The sequence below is a fragment of the Petaurus breviceps genome, unplaced genomic scaffold, assembly GCF_028583685.1.
Source record: "Petaurus breviceps papuanus isolate PSGF00001 unplaced genomic scaffold, PetGlider_PUasm1.0 90919, whole genome shotgun sequence".
NCBI lineage: Eukaryota > Metazoa > Chordata > Mammalia > Diprotodontia > Petauridae > Petaurus > Petaurus breviceps.
In genome coordinates this window covers 1-12,556 of record NW_027187378.1, presented here as the reverse complement: position 1 = coordinate 12,556, position 12,556 = coordinate 1, and the positions used below count along the sequence as shown (strand labels likewise).

The following is a 12,556-nucleotide window of genomic DNA, read 5'->3' as shown; positions in this document are numbered from 1 at the left end:
AGTTGTGCAGTGACTGAACCCACCACAAAATTAAATGACATAGTCTCAACTGACATCTCTTTACAGCCAAGCAATCCCTCCTTCCCTCCCTAAGGATTCTCTATCCCACTCCTCATTAAGACTTCTCCAAACCTTTGCTTCTTTCCTAAGGCCCCCCACTCCTTCCCTTTCTCTGAGAAAATGAAGACCAGTCACTATGAGATCCCTCTTCTGCCCTTCTCTTCTTGACTTAAAACTCCTCGATAGCATCATCCTCTCCCTTATGTAGATTTGATCCCATCCTATTCTGTCTTCCCCAGCATGGTGCTCCCTCTCTTTTTCCTTTTAATTAACATGGGTCTCTGCCTTTCTGTTGATTCTTTCCCTAATGTTCATAATTGTGGCCAAGTCTCCCCCATCCTAAAACACACACACACACACAAACACACACAGAAAACCAATAAAAACCATTACCCAAACCCTACTATCTCCTCATGTTGTCCTCTGATAATGGCTCTTCCCTTTCATATCCAAAACTCTGTAGAAGGCTCTCTGCAGTTGTCTCTATTTCCTTTCCTTCCATTTACTCCTCAGTCCTGTGTAAGCAGGCTTCCTACCTCACCACTCAAATAAATTTGTTCTCTGATGATCTCTCAATGGCCATATCTGATGTACTTTTCTCTGTTTCATCCTTCTGGTCTCTCTGCAGCACTATTGATTCTCATCGTGTCCTGTTAACTCCCTCCATATTTTTGTGACTCTGCTTTCTCCTGGCTCTCCTTTGACCTCTCAAGCTTCTTTGCTGGTTCTTCATTCCTATCCTAACCTATGATTGTAGGTGTGTACTTCAAGACTGTCCAAGGCTTACTTCTCTCTCAAACTTCTTTCACTGGGTGATGTCACTTCCTCTCATGAATTTAAGTGTCTTTGCAAATGACTTCCCATTCTATATATCTGGTTCTTGTCTCTCTGCTAAGCTCTCATCCTGTATTTCCAACTGTCTATTAGACATTTTGAAATGTGTGAGCCATTGGTGTTTTATGCTCAACCTGTCCAGAAAATGAATTCCTCTTTCCCCTAATCTTTCTCTTTCCAAACTTACCTGTAAGTCCCAATTTTACCATCAGTCAACCAGGTCTGAAACCTCTGCAGCATCCTCAAATTCTCACTCTCCCTAATCCAGGAAGTCAATCAACAGCCAATGATACTACATTTCTACATTGAAGTCTCTTGCCCTTGGTCCTTTTATCACTATGCACACAATCCCCAGCTTCTTTGCCTGAGGTCCATGTAGGGTACTGATGAATGCCAGTTTAAAGCTAAATATTTCCTGTAGTGTGGAGATTTGGCATTGTTTGTGCTGTGGAGTACAAACTGTTTGGTTGGTAGTACTGTTCATATTCCCTTAAAAAGGTCCATGACATGGGTTTTGCAAATCTTGAAAAACATGAACAACTTGACCCAAAAAAATATGAGTATACTCAGAAGTAAATGGATCCCAGAGAGAAGTCCAGTGCTAATGTCAGTAGTTCACTTAAGTACATGATTTTTGATGAGGTAAAGCCCAAGTCCAGTGATATGCAGTGTCTAATGAATATGTTTCTATGGGCTTATTTTTGTTTTTCATGTCCTTAGGTTTTACTCAGGCTGCTTTAAAGAATAGAATGAAGCCTGTGGACAACCTTTTCTTTGTGGTGATGAATGATGACTCATAGTTCCCTCTCCATTTCCCCCTAAACCAATTTCTAATTAAATGAGGGCTTGGGCTTAGCCTAACTGATCTCACTGTCAGGGAGAATTTAAATTTTTGGCCTTCTTTTTCATCTTAGCTCCTGACACCTCCCCTGTATAAAGGATTGCCAAAGCATAGATCAGACAGAAATCCCAGTGAAGGTGTGAAAACACAACTTTCTCCATTGGGGCCACAAATAGCTCTTATTCGATCAGTGGTTTTGTGATATGGATATCTGTCCCTCTGTAGTGAAACCTCACAGTCAATGTTCCTCTCATTTTCCCTGAGTAACTTACCAATGCTTATTCATAGTCATTACTGACCTAAGCATGGATTTCAAATGGTAACAGAGGTAAAAATATCCTCAGTGCACTGCCTGCTGAAGAATATGATGAAATCACACAGAGCATTGAGATCAAAACAAGGGATCCAAGTGCTATACACTAGCTTAAGAACTTAAAAAAAATTCCTATTAAAAATTTGTGAGAGTAAAGGTGACCAAAAAACAAAAACAAAAACAAAAACACTCAAATTTCAGGGTCTACTACTATCAAAGTATCCAGCAAAAATTTTTTAAACGTAACTATTCTTAACTATTTCCATAAATAGTTCTTCCCCAAAGGGTGCTAGACCTCCAGTAGCAGAGTGCCCCTCAGGATGGAGGCCTGGTCTGGGCAACCACTCAACAGCTAGGCCAGCACAGATGGGATGGCAGGAGGGGCCACTCTGCAGAAGCTGGGAGGAAAAGGCAAAGGAGGGGACAGAGGTGGCAGGGCCAGGCCACCAGCAAAGGGCTCCTGGATGAGGCTGGGGACTGAGAGCTGCAGTGAACTGGAGTACATGTACAGCAGTCCTGGCAGTGGCATTGTTACAGAGTGCAGAAGCAGGGGGCTGTTGAGGTGGAGGGGGAAGCCGGGAGGAAGGTCAGGGGCCTCAAATCCTACCGCTGGTGTTTCAGCTTCATTTGGTGATTGTGCAACCAGGTTTTTTTTTTCCTGAAGTTCAGACAGTTGCATCTTGCCCCCCAGTTTGTGCCTCTCAGCAGCTCCCAAGTGATGGTGGTGTTTGAAGGAGCCCTCCAGAGTGCTGATCTACTTGGTCTTGAAAGCAGTGCAAAAGTGGAGGCTCCCCAGGGCATGGGGTTTGAGACCTGGGCCCTCTGACAATCTGCAACTGCCCCTGCTGGTCTCGGGGGAAGACTCATGGTCCAGTGACCTGGACTTGCCTGAGGAAGACCCTTCCATGGCAGTATCGGGTAGCTCCTGGGCTCCTGAAAAAAGAAGATACCCCAGGAGGATCTGGGGGCCTCAGCTTTGGCCTCTACCACTGGGGGAAGCCTCAAGGTGACCTTGACCAAGTGTGAGAGCTGCTGGATGCTCTGGGAGAGTCATTCCACAGAGGATGGGGTCTTTGTCATAGGGAGGGTGCTGGACACCGAATGGAATGCACTTTGACCCAATTTTTTTAAATTGTGCTTTTTTTAAATTTATGGAATACAAAGCCATATCAATAACATTATAATAAAAAAAGATGATGGGGGTGGGTATGTGGCGCAGTAAGTAAAAGCGCTGGCCCCAGAGTCAGGAGGACCCTAGTTCAGGTTCCGGCCCCAGCCACTTAACACCCTCACAAAAAAACTAGCCATGTAACCTTGGGCAAGTTACTTAAGCCCAATTGCCCTCCAAAAGGTAAAAAAAAAAGATGATGGCACATCAAATTGGAAATCTATTATGTACAACTTGCTATTCTTTTTGCATATATAATAAACCATGTAAATTTGCTTGTTTTCTTCCCTCTTCCCCAACTGTCCTAGAGATGGCTACAGTTACACACAAATACACACACACACATACTTGTACATATTATATATGTATATATATAACTATACAGACACACATATATATGTACATATTTATATGTATATATATGTGAAATTATTCCATGTATCTATTAGTTCTTTCCATGGATGTAAACAGTGTCTTTCATCATATGGCTTTTATAATTAATTTGGGTATTTATCATGGTCAAAATAGCTTTTTCTCTTAAAGCATTCTTTTTTTTTTTTCAAATGCTTTATTAACTTCTGATTTACATCATTCATTTCCACCAGATTTTCAGTTACAAATTTTCTCCCCATTTTTCCCCTACCCACCGCCCCAAAATAGCAGTTCCACAGGATATCCCCTCCTCCAATCTGCTCTCTCCCATATTTTCTCCCATACCATTTTCGACTTTTCCAGTGGATCTCTATGCCCCAGTGCCTGTATATCTTATTTCCCAATTACAGGTAAAATAGTATTGATAATAGTATACACACACACACACACACACACACACACACACACACACACACACATATATATATATATGTATATATATATATACACATACATATTTGAATATTTGATTTTAAAACTTTCAATTCCAGATTCATTCCCTGCCTTCCTTGTCACCCACCATTACTGGGAAGATAAGCAGTTCATTATAGGATGTACATGTGTGGTTAATGCAAAACAATAACATAGTAGATATATTGTAAAAGACTGACGATATTTCCCTCCCTCCTATCCCATCTCCCACTTGTTCTATTCTCTACTTTGATCCCGTTTCTTTTCAAAAGTGGGTGCTTCCAACTTCCCTCCCCCCAGCCGGCCCTCCCTTCTATCATCCCCCCTCTCATCCCCTTTTCCCCCCTACTCTCCTGTAGGGTGAGATACCCTATTTAGTGTGTATTTCATTCCCTCCTCAAGCCAAATTCAATGGGAATAAGGTTGACACATTCCCTTTTGCCTTCCTATTCTTCGCCTCTATTGTAACCATTTCCCCTTGCCTCCTCTGTATGAGATAGTTTACCCCATTCTGTCTCTCCTCATCTCCTCTCATTATATTCCTCTCTCACCTCTTAATTTCACCTTTTAAGTGTCATCCCTTCCTATTAAATTGGTCCTGTGCCCTCTATCTATGTATACATGTAAACATATATACACACATTGGCATATGTATTAATATGCCCATATACCCTCATACACACACACATTATATATATATATATATATATATATATATATATATATTTATATTCCCTTCAACTACTGAGAAAAGTTTCATAAGTTACAATTATTGTTTTTCCATGTAGGAATATTAATAGTTCAACTTTGATAAGTTCCTTATGATTTCTTTTCCCTGTTTACCTTCTCATGCTTCTCTTGCTTCTTGTATCTGAATGTCAAATTTTCTATTCAACTGGTTTTTTTCAGCAAGAATGCTTGAATGACCATATTTTCCCCTGAAACATGATACTCAGTTTTGCTGGGTAGGTGACTCTTGGTTTTAATCCCAGCTCCCTTGTCCTCCGGAATATCACATTCCAGGCCTTTCGATCCCTCAGTGTAGAAGCTGCCAGATCCTGGGTTATCCTGACTGTGTTTCCACAATATTCAAATTGTTTCTTCCTGGCTGCTTGTAATATTCTCTCCTTAATCTGGGAATTCCGGAAGCTGGCTATAATATTCCTAGGAGTTTTCTTTTTGGGATCTTTTTAGGAGGTGATTGGTGGATTCGTTCAACCTCTATTTTGCCCTCTCGTTCTAAAACATCAGGGCAGTTTTCTTTGAGAAATTCCTGAAGGATGATTTCTAGTTTCTTACTTTGATCATGGCTTTCAGGTAGTGCAATAATTTTTAAATTATCTCTCCTGGATCTATTTTCCAGGTCAGTGGTTTTTCCAATGAGATATTTCACATTGCCTTCTATTCTTTCATTTGTTTGGATCTGTTTAACAGCATCTTGATTTCTCATAAAGTCATTAGCTTCCATTTGCTCCAATCTAATTCTGAAGCAATGATTCTCCTCAGTGAGCTTTTGAGATCCTTTTTCCATCTGACAAATTCGACTTTTTAAGGCATTCTTCTCATTGCCTTTTTCAGCCTCTTTTGCCATTTGAGTCAGTCTGTTTTTTAAAGTGTTATTTTCCTCAGTCAGGCTGTTGACTCTCATTTCATAATTTTCTTGCATCGTTCTCATTTCTCCTCCCAATCTTTCCTCCACTTCTCTTATCTTCTTCTTAAGGTCCTCTATGGCCTGTAACCAGCTCATATTTTCCTTTGAAGCTTTTGGTGCAGGAGTTCTGACTTCACTGTCTTCCTCCTGTTCCATGCTGTGCTCTTTTTTGTCCCCAAAATAGGAGTGTAATGTTGGAATCTTCTGTCTGCTTTGTTTCCTTTGCCTGGTCATGTCGCCCCTCAGTCACTTGACCCCTGGGCTTTTTGCCACAGTAGGACTCTGCCACCAGACAGGGGAGCTTTCATCCCAAACACTGGGGTTTTCTCAGTTGCTGGAGGTATTTGATGGGTACCCTCTCTGGGGTCTCCACGTGCTCTGGGAAGCTGGACATATACCCCAGGACCTCCACCCTAGACAGCAATCCAGATCCAAGCAGGTTAAAGCAAGAGCGATTACCCCTCAGACTGGTACTTGGTACACTCTGCAGGCCAGGAGCTGAAGTTGCCACGTGGCGTGCGCTGGCAGGCTGTGCCAGCATCTCAGCGGCTTCTCACCCTGGGGACAAAAGCCAGGCACTCCCACTTACTGGGTCCCAAAATCCAGACTGCACTGACCTCTCACTTTTTCCTTCGCATCTGTGTGTTGATAAATCTGGAAACAGCCACATCTGCTGCTGATCTGGAGTCCCTCCGGCTGCAGCTGGAGAGCGGCTAAAGTCTTGGTGTGGGGCTGGGCTCAGCTCCCAGAGAGTTATGCTGGCTGATTCCTGCCGGCCTGCCAGGCTATCCTCAGAGGGAGGTTAGCTTCTCTGTGTCATTTAGTGGTTTCTGCAACTCCAAAGTTTGTTTAGAGTCCCCTTTTTACATGGATTGGGGAAGGTGGAAGCCAGGAGCGGCAGGGAGGCCCTGCTCCTCCTCTGCCATTTTGCCTCTGCCCCTCTAGTTTCCTAAAGCCATTCTTAAAACCCTATTGCTATTACTGTATACCATGTCCTCCTGGTTCTGCTCATTTTGCTCTTCATTATTTCCTCCAAGTCTTTCCATGTTTTTCTAATATTATTGAGCTCACCAATTCTTATAGCACCATCATATTTTTATACTACAACTTGTTTCACCATTCCCCGCTTGATGAGGATCCCTGCAATTTCCAGTTTTTTGCTCCCACAAAAAGAACTACTATAGACATTTTAGAACATATAAGTGTTTTGTTTAGTCTTTCCTTTTCCCTAACCATCTTTGGAAATAGATGTAGCAGTGGTATTGCTGCATCAAAGGGCATACCCATATGCCATATTAGGCATATCCTGTGAAATTAAGGGCATCATATAGGTAATTTAGTTATATTTGTACCTTCTCTGTCCTTCTCTACTAATCATTATAATTCCTGCTCCTCTTAAGTGATACATCTATGATAAAATGAGATATATGGAGTTGAATACATGGCAGAAGTTGAGCCCCACACAACAAACATGATAGCCTTGGAATCTAGTCAGTATAGCTGCCATAGTCTTACAGGTTCCAAAAGTTCAGTCCTTTCCTTTCCGTGCCCTTGGATACATGGCTAGTCTCTGTAAAGGCTGCTTGCAGGCCAAAAAAAGAACAAAATGATTGATAAACCAGAGAAGACACAAGAAGGAAAAAGACAATGAAAAATATTTCAGGTATCCTACACATAGTTGAAATTCAGAATCAGAAGCTAGGAAAATCTTTTCCAAATGTTGAAACCACATCTCCCTGCAAAACCTTACTAAAATTCATTTAGGTTGTGCTACAGGTTTACAGCAGATGAGTAAGGTTTGTCTAAGTGCTTTTATCTGTAGAATCCTTGACTAGGTGCCATTTAACTACCCTGTTGGCTACTCAGCTTTACCAAGAAGATGACTACAATATCCCTGCTTTCTGCACAGCTTTGTTTCTTTAGTATCTATTTATAACTTGCAGAAAAGTTTTGTCTGGCTGACAATTGTATCACTAAGTAGTTTTCCATTTCCACTTAAATGTGTTTCCAAGTCTAGAGCTCTCGAGGACAGAATAATATCTTCTCTTCTGAATACACAGTCCCTGTGCTCACAAAATCCCTGAAGTTTTAAACTATTTGACTTTATGCTTCCATATCTGAAGGAGGAAAAGAAAAGTAATTTTGTTCATGCAAAGCTTTATTTGCATAGTATTTGTTTTTGCAAATTGGGCGTGTGCTTTAAATGGATAATTTAATTTTATAGAATCAATTCCAAATGATTGAGACCTATGTTTGTACAGAAGACAAACCATAAAATGGAAAGATTTTCCATGGAGTACGTAGCTAGATCAAATCTCAGCACCTCTTCCAATCCCCAAAGGAAAAAAAATATTTGACACACTGAGCCATGATGATGTGGCAAATGGATGGTACAGTGGATAGAATATTGGGCCTGGAGTCAGAAAGACCTGAGTTCAAAAGTGGCCTCAGATACTTCCTAGGTATGTGACCCTGCTCCAGTCACTTGCTGTCTGCCTCAGTTTCTTCATTTGTCAAATGAGGATAATAATAGCTGCTAGCTTCCTGGGATTGTTGTAAGGGTTAAATGAGGTTACATCTGTAAAGTACTTAGCACAGTACTGGACACATGGTGTTATATAAAAGTTAGTTATCATCATTATTATTGGAAAAGTACAGAGTGAAAAAGGCCAATTTCAAAAGCACATCTGGTATGTTATTCAAATAACAGATGGAATGGGAGCATGCCTTAGAAACTCTGAGGAGAGAATCAGATCAAAAACTATTGAAAGCCCTGAACTGACTTGCTGTCTCTCTTCTATATAAAATATATTTCTTGTTATTGTTCTCTGGTGTTTGTTCTGTCAGTCTCTAGAAATGGGAAAGACTGCGCCTGTACAGTACTGTGTATATGCATGCATGCATTTTTTACCTCTGTACACCCATGTAATCACGGATGTGTGTCAGAGAAAGAGATGACAATAAGGTGGGGTCAATAGAGTACTGGCTGTGACTCCAGTTCTGCTCTCTACTCCCCATATGACCTTCAATAAATCACTCAACTACACTGGTATCCTTCATTTCCTCCTCTGTAAAAAGAAGGGGTCTGACAGGCTAGGTGATCTTTCAGGTCCCTTCCAACTCTAGGAACCTATGGCTTTCAATAATTTACTAGAAGCAGGTGAAGACCCTGGAAGTTGGAAAGACAGAAAAAAAACTGCATTAACATGCAGACTGGCGATACATATTCCACTTTGAGGCAGTACTTCACAACCAGGACCAGTAAGCTTTGTTGGTTGGCTGAATATATGCTAAAGAAACGCAAGGCATTCCTGGTGTACTCTGATGCAATCCCCTTGTAGCATAAGCCCTGGAACAAGTGCACTGCTTGTCTCAGGGGTGTTGTCCTCTTGTATGTAACCCAGAAACCCAAGGGCTTGAAAGCAGAATGCCAGTGAAATGATTAAAAACACTGACCTTCCTCACCCTTCCTCCAGAAGCTGAGGAGAGGAATTGTGAGACAACAGGATATGAGGCCCCTTGTTCACCACTCCAGCTGTCCACCAGTCTCAAGCAGGTCTACAAAGAGAGCTGCAGAACTTGTGTTATTATGTGATCATGTATAGTTGACAGTAGGACAGAATGAGCACAGAGAAAGACTTCTTTCTCCAACTATACATACTCAACTGGCCCACCTCTTCTTTCTGAAATTCCCACATGATTATTCCTGGTTTGAGGCCAAAACATTATCAATTTAGACTGTGAGAAACTAGAGGGGACCTTAGAAATCATCTAGTCCAATTCCTACTTTTTAGAGATGAGGAAATCCACAATGAGAAAGAGACTTTGCTTTTGAAAGCTTAGAGTTGTAACCTTTACCAAGCTTATATGATAATCCCTTCTATGAACCATTCACTTCATATGCATCAGTTCAACAGATTGGGTTGCTAGATGCCTAGCAAAACCCCAGGTGACTAGACCGCAGAAAAGGTAACTTGATGGAGATGAGAGGAAAGCAAGGTATGGACAAAACGTGGACCTGTGTGGTTTGAAAATTTGAGAACTAGTATGTGCAGTGTGAGTTACCAAAGAACTGATGGGGAAATTAAGAACTTCTTACCCTCCAGGAGGAGAATACATTCAAGATGTAATCAACAAGTAGAGGCCCATTTCTATAATTCCACACATGAAAATGTCTTCACTTTACAGTCATATCCATCTAAGCAAAATTAAGGATGCCAAACATAGGTGAGAAGTAAAGAATAAAAGCCATATGTCTTTTCAGTGGAAAAATTAAACGTCAAACTCTGAGTGAGTACCCAAGAAGACCATCTCCGTTCATGGGATGGTTCAAATAGTGTCAAGTGCTGTGTCTAAAACAAGATATATGAATTTGCCATATAGGCCAAACTCACTTATTTGTATTTTCTTTTTTTTTTTTAAGCAATCGGGGTTAAGTAACTTGCTCAAGGTTACACGGCCAGTTATTTCTGGGTGTGGTGCTGAGTATCTGAGCCCGGGATTCGATCTCCAGGTCATCCCAACACAGGAGCCGGTGCTCTTACTCTCTGTGCTACCTGGCCGCCCCAACTTATTTCTATTTTCAAATGGCCTAAATGACCTATTTTGAAAAATCTTCATTTCATTGACCTGCCTTGGCATCCGTCCATAAGAATCCAGGCTGAATATATGTGCACACTATATGTAAAGACTCCACTGCAGGGAGAAATGTGACAAATTCATGATGGCTAACATGTATTTAGTGCTTTAAGAACTGCAGACTCCTTTATGTACATTAGCTAATGTGGGCCTCAGAGCAACCATGTGGGGGAGATACTCCAGGTATCATATTCCCCACTTTTCAGATGAGAAAACTGAGGTTTGGAAAGGTTTTCTGACCTGCATATGATGACATAGTTCATACATACATAAAACATATACATATATGTATGTATATGTGCATGACTGTACATATATAAAATCTATTTTAAAGGCCAGATGTGGACCTATGTCTATCCTGATTCCAGGTCAAATTATTTTATTATTTTATTTTTTTAAAGCAATTGGGGTTAAGTAACTTGCTCAAAGTTACACAGCCAGTTTGTGTGTGTGTGTGTGTGTATGTGTGTGTGTGTGTTAAGTATCTGATGCTGGAACCGATCCTGGGTCCTCCCGACTCTGGAACCAGCGCTCTTACTCACTGCACCACCTAGCTGCCCCAGGTCAAATTATTTTTCAACCATGTTGACTCTCCAGAAATTGGAAATAGAATTCTTAGAGCAAACTCTAGGAAATTAATACCATAGGCAAAAACTTTTGATGTCCATCCCTAGATCAGGCAAATTTAAGCTAGCCTTAAGCAATAGTATGTATCAAATACTTATATTAAATGCTAGTTGATAAGGAGGAGGAGGAGGAGCCTTGCTTCATAAACAGTGCTATGGACTTACCTTTACACACTGACATAGCAATTCATTTTAAGTATCATCATATTGTCATAATAGGTCAATATGGTAAGGATGTCTGATTTTGTCAGTATGAGAAACCAACCCAGATAACAATACATCCCTACCTTCAAAGTTATGTCTTAGATCATCAGGGTGATTAGGAACCAGGTTAAAATGTAATTGGGGTGGGACGGCTATGTGGATCAGTGAATAGAGCACTGGCCCTGGAGTCAGGAGGACCTGAGTTCAAATCACAACTCAGACACTTAACAGAAAACTAGCCGTGTGACCTTGGACAAGTCACTTAACCCAAATTGCCCTACCTTCCCCCCTCCAAAAAGAAAAAAAAAAGTAATTGTGAAATATTTAACAAAATCAATTAAAAAAAAACAAAAGACATGTTAATGCATGATTTTGTAATTCACTGTTCTGCCACAGGGATCCTTATGTTCCATTTAGTGGCCCCTATTGCTATCTGAATTGGATACCATCTTGGAGAGTCTCAAGAGGCTTAGAGTTTAAGAGATCTGTCTATTGTCACATTGCCAGGACCTGATACTGGATAAGAATTCACTTCTTCCTCTTTCCTCATCCAGAAATATATCCACTGTGTTATACTGCCTCTCTATCATAGAATCATCATCATAGTAAAGAAAAGGACATTTACATTTCTGTAGCATGCAACAGGTTATTTAGAATTTTTTCATAAACATTCTATTGCTTGATATCACTCCAGTGCAAGGTACCATGGCACCCTCCTTTTATTTCAGTGATAAAATTTGGTTGGTATATTTAGGGTTCCTAGGTTCAGTCCCTAACTAACTTTTTTAATTTATGAAAGAAAACAAGCATTTTTATAATACAATACAAGATATGATTGCATAAATCATCACACAAATAAAATTGCAAATGTGTGACTTTCCAGCTTTCATTGCAAAGTCCACCCTCTTCCCCCCTGGTCCTAAAACAAACAAACAAAGCAACAGGCATATTTTGCCTTTTGTCAGCATTTGGGCATGGACAGTAACGGGATGAAGTAGTTAAGGAGTTAAATCCAGGAACTGGCATTGAATGATCAGAGCTAGTATCTATTAGGCCTCAAGAGTTTAGGAGGGGCGGCCAGGTAGCACAGTGAGTAAGAGCACCAGCTCCAGTGTTGAGAAGACCTGGAGATCGAATCCTGGGCTCAGACACTCAGCACCCACCCAGAAACACCTGGCCGTGTAACCTTGAGCAAGTTACGTAACCCCAATTGCTTAGGGGCAGCCAGGTGGCTCAGCGAGTAAGAGTACCTGCTCCAGTGTCGGGATGACCTGGATCAAATCTGGGCTCAGATACTCAGCACCACACCCAGAAATAATAACTGGCCGTGTAACCTTGAGCAAGTTACTTAACCCCGATTGCTTTAAAAAAAAAAAAA

General features: G+C 41.1%; 1 pseudogene; it reads right to left on the bottom strand.

Moving 5' to 3' along the window:
• Window positions 1-2,337: 2,337 nt before the first annotated feature.
• LOC138152163 (homeobox protein VENTX-like) lies at window positions 2,338-2,955 on the bottom strand (annotated as a pseudogene).
• Window positions 2,956-12,556: the final 9,601 nt, after the last annotated feature.